Below are 10,828 nucleotides of genomic sequence, written 5' to 3' on the forward strand. Positions count from 1 at the left end.
TTTGTTGAACATTCAAATAAAAAAGCTTCAAATCAGTTACCGCTAAAAGAATATTATTTTTTATTGTACGACAAGTACAAGGTAACAAAAAATGTAACAAAAACAAAACCGATGCAATAGTTTCGAAAAACATAGCTAGACAATTCATGAAGTAAAACCCAAAGAACTGAAAAAAAAATTACTTGACTAGTAGACCGAATGAATAATGCTAGCGAAACAGAGGAATAAAGTTTTCGACAAATTTATAGAAACATTGACCCTGCTAAACATTGACGTTGCTAATAATCTTGAAGCTAATAACCTAAAAAACCACATTGATGAAAATCTTCTTGACTGCAAATTTAATTGAAAAGTTGCAAGCTTTTTTATTTTGATGTCTTCAAAACCATTTCTTTGTGTCGAAAAGCTATCCAAAAATATAATTTCTTTCCTTAAAACCGTTTCATTGTCCCCTAAGCATCAAAAACATAACATTTTAAAAAATAGTCTGAAAACCACTATCGTTTGGGTGTTTAAGTTTGAGTTACCAAAACATTTAGCTTAAAAGTATATATAAACTATGGCTAGCAAAGGACGTTAATGAATTTTGACAAATCTCAATTTAATCCAACCAAAGAAAACTCAATAAATGGCGAAGGTACGTATAGAACTGAACCATTTTTGGCGTCACACGTGAACCTCAGTAGGAAAATTGCTGAATAGAAGTTGCAGTAGATGAAATTAAAACATAAAACAAAGCAAAGAAATCATGAATCGCAAAAAAGTGACAAACTTAAAACAGGTATATCAAAAACTTTTTAAAAAACTAGTTTTTGATGGTCAACATTTCACACGACAAACTCAAAAGGAAGTATATGAAGGCAAAAATTTTAAAGAAATGCTTATTGATAATGCCACCAAACTACAAATATTTATCGGAAAAAAGCACATCATTCGCCTCAAACAAAAATAATTTCTAACTTCGATTAAAATGAAGGACACAGTGACAAAAATAGAAAAAAAGCGGAGGGTTTCTTAAAACTCAATAAAAATTGCTACTAAAATAACAATGATTGCATCTTTTTTAGATGAAATCAAGTATTGTTGAAGCTAAGACAGAATAAACAAAACGAAAAACGGATCTGGACAAAAGGGAAATAAAAGTACTTTACTGAAGCAGTGTACAAATTCCAAAAGCAACTAAACTTAAACGAAAACAATAAAAGTGTCGCTTTTGCTTGATTATAAACCCAAGGGGACTTGCTATTAATAACGCTTAATTTTGAGACGAAAAAAATCAAAAGCTGGAAAGAAAACATTTGCGTTGAATTGCAAAAATTCGTTGTTTAATTATTCTGCATCTGAAACACACAGGGCCGACATTATTGAGAGTAAGCAATGATACAATGCAATCAACAACACCAATGGCAAAAATGAAAGATTCTCTAACTTATTATGCCAACACATTGTATCAAACACGTAAAAGTCTTCAGATATCAATTTCGACTTTTAAATCTCATCAGTTGCATCTTATTTGAAAACCAATGAGCCAACTATTACAGCGATTAAGTGAGAAGACAGCAAACGAAACAAACATTAATGGCAAAACAAGGAAGTGTGCACTATTGTCCTTTTTTCAAAACAAAAGTTTCTGAGGTCATAGAAACAAGTAGCCGCTAACTGAGAGATTCATGAAAAACTATTAAACCAGCATTAGAACACAGCACATGTATTGTCCAAGTAGCGTTGGATGAAAATCAAGACAATAAAAAGAAAGAGTCCAAATGCACGTGAAATGAATAATCTCTGAAAAATCAAAAAAAAATACAAGAGGCAATTTCATATCCCATTTTAGCAGACTGAAAGTTTTGAAACTAAATCCTTTTTTCACTCTTTACTACTCCGACGTGACTGATATCACCACTCTTATTTAACTTCTAGTGGATATGAGAACGTTATGAGTGAAATTTGTGAGCCGATCTTCAGCGCCCCATACAATCCAAATTGTTTGGATTGTAAAAAAATAAGGCCAACAAAAGCGCTGTTCACCTATAATAGGAAAAATATCTGTAAATAGTTTGCTTTCTTGTCTACGGAAACCTTTGGTTGTAAAATTATCCAAGCCAATCACATAGTACAACGACATAGTACAAATTTAACGATACGTGTCTTTAGAAAGCAAGCTAAAACCTTGCTGAGATTTAATGTGGCAAAATTAACGAAAAACGTGTGTTTTTTTTCAGTTGCACTGGGCAACCCAGTGGAAGCCAACGAAGATGGTAATTCATTTTCAAATTATTTGATAACAAAAGAATGGATTGTTGATGAGACGTGGTCATTTGAGACTATTAGACAAAAAAATGCAGAAATAATTACTGCTAAGACTCAAAATTAGTGCTAAGACCGCTCGTTTTTCTTTCAAAGTACAAATAGCCAGAAAATTTAAAAACAAATAGAACGAAAGAAAAGCCATTATCCAGATTGAACAATCGTCAAATAGATAACAAATTGAACTTTCCAATCATAAATTAGAATTCCAAAAAAGCACTCCAAAAGAGACGCAAAATTAAAAATTCGAAAATGCCTTATTAGGACAAATATCAAAGAAGAAAGAAAGAAAAAGCTATCAATTGAAATGTTCGACTAACTTCCTTCAGATGACCAATAGGCGCACAAATTAGGAGGCAATTTGATTTCACCACAAATAAGCAAAAGGCATGAGCAAATTCGAAAAATTCACTAGAAATTTTAACCCATCATCGCTAAAATCACTCACCACGCCCAATAATTTTTTGACGTCAAATGTTCAAATAAGTGTGATCAAATCTAAAGAGATACAAAAAAAGAAAAGTCGTAAAATGCATTTCAAATATAAAACTTGTGATTATTTCAAAAGTAAAAATAATTTTGTGAGCTCATCTCATCGGCACCCCAATTTAAAGTGAAGAATGAGATCCTAGCAGATGAACAATTATTCATTTTAGAGAAGAATATCAAAAACAAATAAATTACGAACACTTTCCAGAAAGCCGAAGATTAAAATCCCTCGTTAGAGTTTTCGAAGATTGTGTGAGCAGCTTAAAGGTTACTCTGTCAGTCGACTGAGATATAACATGCTGAAAAAAGTAAGTTGCCACTTTATCCATGAAATAATGCTGAGCTGACACTGATTAGGCCAAACGAAATTAGCCGAAAAGGTCGGCCAGTAAAATCCAGCATTATGTTCTATCTCCATTGATAAAACAATGAAATCAACGTCAATAGTGATACTTTTAAATTTCCGGTGCGACCTGAATTCGTTGCTTCGAGACAACCCAAGTGTTAAAAATCAGAAAAGGCAAATTTTGAGCAGCCGATTGGGTTCGGTTGGCAACATCATGATCAACCAAGAGTGTTAATAACAAAACATTTTTATTATTTTATATTGTATTGAACGCTGATTTATCGGTTATTGGGACTCACGGCTACTATGAAAATTTCATAACGAAATCGTCTATCAATGGCTATCATCTAAAAAGTAACTTTAGCATTCAACTAGCTAAAATCCGATTGGTTTTGAATTTATATACCTACATTGGTTCTGACCTCAAGATCACGAGGTATGCCATACGTTCTAGAGCCACAATCTCACTGTGAAATAGCTCAGAAATTGGCATAGATCATCCGACATAGAATCGAAGTCGGATCGAATTATCAAAAAGAGAATCGAAGTTTAACTCACCACGGTTGATTCCAAAACAAGATAAAATTTTTTGAAAGTCTGGTAGTCAAGAAGATCTTGGGCGAGGTTTTTATGATGCCAAAATGTAAAGTAACCTTTTAATCTAAAAATAACAAATATTTCTAACGTATTATCCGGGAACTTGTACTCAAAGCCAAGATCAAAGGCAAAAAGATGTATGTATAACAGTATTATTAGCAGTAGTAATAAAATAATAAACAAGATAAACCTGGGCTTTCATCTAATTAACGGGATTGAAAGCTCAGAGCAAAAAATGGTGAACGTGCTGAGTGTAGTCGTGTGTCGTGTTCTTGAGTAAGATAAGATACAACTATGAGGATGGGCTTCAGTGAGGGAGGGAGGGAGGGAGGGGGGGGGGGTTGTTTTTGTTGAAATAGTACACGGGGTGTAGGAATACAAGCAAGGCACAATCAGAGGCAGATAGAACAGAATTCGTCTCTCCTTTTTGGGGCTGCCCAACAATTCTCATTATTGTTATGATTACTGCGTACCTCCCGGAGATAAGAGTGACATTATTATGAGGCTTTATAAGACAAAAGCTCCTGTTCTGTCTCTTCTAATCATCAAATATACCATCTCTGCAGCACACACTCACACACACACACACACACACACACACACACACACACACTCACACACACACACACACACACACACACACAATACAGGACTTCAGGAAGTACCACGGCCCAAAATACACTCCTGCGCGGGGGAGCAAGGGGGGGGGGGGAGTTAGCAAAAAAGTAAGTAAAGCATCGCGAATTAGGCCTGCCCGCTTGCAATACAATATTTTGCCGTTTTAATGCTCCACAGTTTCAAAGTTTAAGCTTCCTCGCAAAAACAACTAGCCTAATCATAGGTAAACAAACTGCCGTGATGGGCACCAAGTTGTTTTTATGACTTAGTAGGTACCGCTAAAAATATTCTGCTGTTCTACAATCATGAACAAATTTTACCTGAAGAACAGAAAATAAAGTAATGAAAAACAGGAACTAAAATTTGGGTGATGTTTGCTAGGGTTGTGACTTCTATAACTGGAGTGTTTAATATAGATATAATTTGAACCGACAAAACAACAGTGCTGGTTTAGAGGTACTATTTTCAACTTCTACTGTGCATTAATGCGCGAACATAATCCCCATTGCGACCCATCTTAAACACATACCCGAATTGGCCGCGAGGGATTTCAGCCGACTGCCCAAGCCCGAGAACTTAAGCCGACAACCGAGTATTTGGACGAGCTACTGATATTTTGACCAATAAAGATAGGGTCCTGGCCAGACTTCTAAATTTTCTTTGTCGGCTAAACCCCCAGTTGGCTAGTATTCGTAACACATAACAACTCTTACGTATGCATGCATACTTACACACTAACACTAGAAGAGACTAGGCAATTACAACCACATATAGGTGATGCTTTGAAATGTTGCCGTACTGTTGTTAAAGGAAGTGAAAAGAGGAAAACTAAATTTATCCTTAATTTATTCCAATTTTCACGATTATTCAACTCTATCACGCTCGCTTGTTTCATTTACTTATGGGCTGCTTTTTCCTGTACCGCTAACAGCACCATTTTTTTGAGGCCATCAACATCAATTTTATTGTGCTAGTTAGAACTACTTTTGTGGTTTAAAAAGGACAGATTGATTGTTTCTTATTTTCCCCATTGCTTCAAATGAAAGCTTACTTTAGAGTGTTTTTCTTTTATTTTGTTCAAAAATAGGAAAAAAAATTAACACCCCACTAACAAACAGCTTACGCAATGGACCTGACCATGCCTAATAAAGCGAATATTGCAATATGAACTTAATATATTTCAAACTGCATGCTATGCAAACCATGTACATATGTTCTCTAAACATTTATTTACTTTAAAGGACGTTATAATTTTAAGCTTCTCAAATCGTTGAAGACGGTTCAAAGACTATTCAAATTTATAACACGACAAACAAATTTAACATCCCGGGTTGCTCGTCATACAAAATTCTTAGTAGTCATAGTAGGTCATATATGATTTGTATGAATTCTTGGTAGTCATACAAGGATCATATATGATTTCCTAGAAATCATGCAGGGATCATACGAAAAAATTGTACAACTTTCCATTGAATTTCAGGAAATTTCTTGGAAATTGTACGAGGACATACATGACAAAAAATCTTTGGCTGGTACGACAAATTCTCATATATTGTATTCAGAGGACATATTAAATTAATATATCGGATTTGCAATCCCCATTTGATTCTTTGTGTGCACTAAATGAATAACTTAGCAGTTTGAACATATTCACAAAACGAAATTGAGGCTATATGCAAAAAAAAAATGAAATATAATTCTTATTAATGAGAATTTATAGGTATTAACTGGTTTCAGAGAATATCAGAACTTTTGTAATCTATTTGGACTTACATTTTTATTTAGTGCCCAATTTTGCAAATGATATTGTACGTTATTGTTTTTTGGCGGATCACAAACTGATGCTGGGAAATTGCATAGGTGATGCTTTACCGAATAGAAAATTAAAAAAAAACATAAATGTTAGATATTTATAAAAAAGAGATGTATGATTCTTGGTAATCATACTAGGCTCGTATTTGATTTCTTGGCAATCATACAAGGATGAAGTATGATTTCATAGTAGTCATACAAGGATCGTACTAGGAAATACGTTATGAATTGCATGACATCATATATGATCCTTCTATGACTACTAACTAGTGGCGACCCGGTATAACAGTTCTATAGGGAGCTCCATACTGAAAAATGAAGGATTTTTTCCTATTACTTTCTGCCTATTTGTGTGAATTGGGATCCAGGCAGAGGGAAATGAACGTTATCTGCGAAGATTTTAATATAGACCCTTCAATTTCACACACAAATTTTTCCATTTTGATCAATCTCACGTGACAAGTTATTGCACACATAGGAAAACAGATATGGCGACCAGATGCACATGCACATCATGAAAAACAAGTATAAAAATAAGTTTCACGAACTTTGAAACCGCAAACCAAATTTCCTCAAAGAGCTTTGAAGACCATGAAAGCGCCAACAGAGATGTATCTGTCGAACAACCTGGATAATCTGGACACTCTGGACAACCTACTTCGAATCTCGAAAAACCTATATCAAGAAAAATATAGATTGATCATTAGAAAAAAAATAATTGATAAAGAGTTATCCTGAAAGTAAACCTGAAATGCAGGGAACAATGAAAAGGAAAAACTGGAAACGCGAAGTGAAAATAGCGTGGCAAATATCCATGAAAAATATTGGCGCGTTTATTAACGAATGTTTACCACGAAAGTACTGCAAAACCCGATCACAGACCATAAACCGGATGCATCGTTTAATAAAAAATGAGGTGTAAGAAAACAAAACACTTCAAATGGAAATACAGAAGTAATTCTTCAACGAAAATCTGCGAGCGAGTTCAAATGTCCCAAAGACCCTAAAACTACAACGCAGAGAAGGAAGGTCACCCCATTACGAAAAAAAATTTGCAGCAAATTAGTACAAACAAACGAAAATCAATTTTGTAGTGAGGAAAACGAAGCAAGAACTAATCGGCTATCTGTAGTCTTGAAAATTCTGATTGCAAAACATTTCAATGATTAATTTTTAGAGCACTGAAAAAGTTATTATAAAATAATTCTAAAACACAAAACAAAAAAAAACGAACAAAAACTCTTTTCTCCACTTTATGAGCACTTCAAAGAATTTTACGCCTCGAAAGCACCCGTTTGTTGATACAGAACTTAGTGTTCATACTTCAATTCTCGCTGAAGTAGCGACAAAGTTTGAAGATTTTCAAGAATAGCTCACAAATTGTTAAAACGACAAGGAAACTGATAACAACTTGAATATTGAGTTGTGCGGTATGTAAATAAGACGGAATCGTCACTAATATTAACGTCATTGGGCAAACTGTCTGAAATAATTTGCAAAATACGCTTAAAAAGAACAAAATTCTGGCACAATTGTGATTGTTCTCAAAAAATCTAAAAATGGATAAATCTTCGAAAGAACCGATTTTGAGAAAAATCGTTTTAATTTACGGTTCTAAGCTTAATGGGATTTTTGATGATACCACTCAAGTCTTTCTATGTCAATTGTATCAGTCGGCCTAAATTCGCTGAACAAAAAACCCGATAGTTGTCACTCCACTAAAAGGAATTACACAATAAATCTGAATACACTAATGAAAAATTTATTGTGTAAACAGACATACCTGGAAAAAAATTACACCGATTTTAAACAACAGAGCAGGACAATTATAGGAGGAAAATTATAGCAGGACGAAATTAGGATTTTTTCTTTGAATAAATTTTAAAAATTAGACAGTGGATATCTCGTCTTGATATCTCTATGCGAAACAAATCTCTGACGAGAGATTAAGTTTAAGCTCTTGGGAGAAAATCAGACACTGTTTGAAAACTTTTCTATTAGCAAAAAGATGCACATTTTGAATTGTTTTTCTATATGAAATTAGGTTGAAAAAAATCATTGCCAAGTTTCAAGGCGGCTCCAATTTTTCATGATACGAAAAAAACTGAAAAAAAAACATGATATAAGAATAATTTCATAATCGTTGTTTAAAAATCATATATAACCTTGCATGCTTACCGGGATTTTTGTGTGACCAGCGACGCGGGCACTTCTTCGATATTGATGTTTTAATGTTACAAGTTGGTAAAGGAAACACTCTCTGATTGTAAATATTTCCACAGTCAAACAAACATTTTAATTTTTCTCACCTAGAACTATAATTTAGTTAGCAAGATCTTCAGAAGAGTATTTTGCCAATTATGCATAAGATTTGCAAACATTTTCCATAGTTCTCTGACTCTGATTTTTTTAATATTGGCAAGCTCTCACTGCATTCCTTGTCAAGTTTCCCGATCAGTTCATTCTCAGTTCATCTCTTACATGCATATGGCGTATTGTCATTGCAGTTTGTCCGAAAAAAAAGCTTTGGTTCATTTAAACACGTCAGAGATCGTGGCTCAAAACTCTATGGAAATTCGTAAAATGTGTACGTAATGGGCTACGATAAGCCAAAAGTCATAAGTGTATATTTTGACAAAGCTGCGAAATAACTCACAGCATAATTCTTCCCATTTCTGTGAAAGTGATTTTTACTGAAAAAATTACAATTGAGCGCATCTCTTACATATTTAACAACAAATCCTACAAAATAGGACATAAATTGTTCGGTGTTGTCAATGCAAGATTCCGAATACAAATTGGAAAACACGGAAAAATCTCCACTTAATTGTAGGAAATGAACTCCCACGGAAATAAACATTAGTTACCCATGTCCCGACTTTTGTGCATTCATTCACTTTCGCGCATTCATTCGAGGTATCCAGACCCCGTAATTTTGAACGCACGACGCCAAGAAGGCATATTAAAATTTGGTTGACCAAATCTAAATACGTACTAGATTTAAAAGTACGAGACTCGAAGAAACCCCTGCTGCTGCCACAAATTTTCATTATCTCTATTGTTCTCTAAACTCCATTTGTAGTTGATCAACGTCAGGCCAATTCTTTGTTCATTTTCTATCCGCTGCAGATTCAAAAATCTGGATGCCACACTTTTGAAGCAATGAAAGATGTTGAATGTAAATAGGTTCACGCCAAAAGATTCGCTGGACAAATTTTATGCTTAGTATCGTCTTTTTGACGTAATTGCTTATTTTTCTTGGTAATTCTTGATTGCAAAATTATTGTGATTATCCCATGAGAGATTCGTACTAAAAATACATCCAATTAGTGTTGCAACCATTTGATCAAGATTTTCAGAATGAAACAAGTAGGTTATGTAATTTGCGTTGAGGTAAGGTATGAGATAGAAGCTTTCAAAAAATCATTTATTAATCGAAATTAATTGGTTTATCCATTTAAAAAATTACTTTAGATCTTACCACCATACAAATGAAACAATAACTCGTTAGAAGGCCGCTCCTTAATAGCTGCCATTAAGGAGCGCAAGAGACACGAAAAACAAAATCAAATAAAAACAACAAGCATCACTTACGACCGAAACTCAATGTCGATCCGTGTGTGTTTTGAAAAAACTTGATGAAAAAAAAACAAAATAGCTTCAGATAAGAAGTAAACTGAACCGAATGATTTGCATTTTACCAGAAAAGATATACAACCTGTTTTTTAGAGTAATTAACAAGCAGAGAGAAAACAAAAAAGGAAACGTTAGAGAACAAGTTAACACTTTTTGAAAACAGAAAAATTAAAATTCGTGAAAGCAGTTAGCTATCAACTGAAACCATTCCATGGCTTCATTTATACCTTCATACAAACCATTCAAAAATTTCTTTATACAGAGCCCCTATGATTACGTAAAGAACAAAGATAAACAAAAATGAAAAAATTCATTTCAATTTTGCGAGGCAGCTGTGTCGAAGTCTATAAAACCAAAATTTAATCACTAAAAAATTGAATGTTATCAATTGCGGCTTTTTTGGACGCCATTAATGTGATAAGCTACTTGTTCAATCATTGTGATGATCGGACAAGACAGCAAAATAGAACCTCAAAAATGGGAAAGTGCCAAGAAAAACTTACGATAACTTGTAGCATCAACGCCGAAAAACAATTATTTAAGTGATAAAACAGCAATTAAAACAAAACTCCAAATTTCACGACCGAATTTACGCAAACTGTGTTAAAGCGAAAAAATCATATTCTTTACGCTGGAATTCTTAGTTATATTTATTGGTGTCCCCTTGCACTTGAAGTTGAGGTCAATATTTGAGGTCATTCCGGTCTGTAACTAACTTAAAAAACGAAAAACGCCAGAGTATTTCAACGAATCATATACAGCACCTCACTAATTTACGCAAAATTTTTGAGCTATAAGATTCCAAATCTATACAAAAACTGGTCTTGCTCCTGTTGCTTCTCCGTTAAAGCATAAAAGTAGAAAGTGTTACCGAAATTGCTATTTCGACCAAAAAGTCCTTGTATCAGAAATAAATGATGAATATTTGATACTTGTCGAATTAAATTAACAAAAGCATTATGTATCAACTGAAAGCATTAGATAGCTTCTACAGTAGATTACTTGACATTGAATTAAACGTCT

The 10,828-nt window shown here is 33.9% G+C and overlaps 1 protein-coding gene across 12 annotated transcripts in view; it reads right to left on the reverse strand.

The window, feature by feature from the left end:
* LOC142341107 (voltage-dependent calcium channel type A subunit alpha-1-like) overlaps nt 1-10,828 on the reverse strand; it is a 294,273-nt gene that overhangs the window by 217,688 nt on the left and 65,757 nt on the right. Inside the window, exon 1 of one of the 12 annotated variants that reach the window (XM_075392105.1) lies at nt 3,701-4,030. The exons of the other annotated variants lie outside the window; for them this stretch is intronic. The gene's annotated coding sequence lies outside the window, so the exon portion shown is untranslated. Of the gene's footprint in view, nt 1-3,700; nt 4,031-10,828 lie in introns of those variants that run through there. 12 annotated transcript variants of the gene reach the window in all.

The sequence above is a fragment of the Convolutriloba macropyga genome, chromosome 1 (assembly GCF_964194025.1).
Source record: "Convolutriloba macropyga chromosome 1, txConMacr16.3, whole genome shotgun sequence".
Classification (NCBI taxonomy): Eukaryota; Metazoa; Xenacoelomorpha; order Acoela; family Convolutidae; genus Convolutriloba; species Convolutriloba macropyga.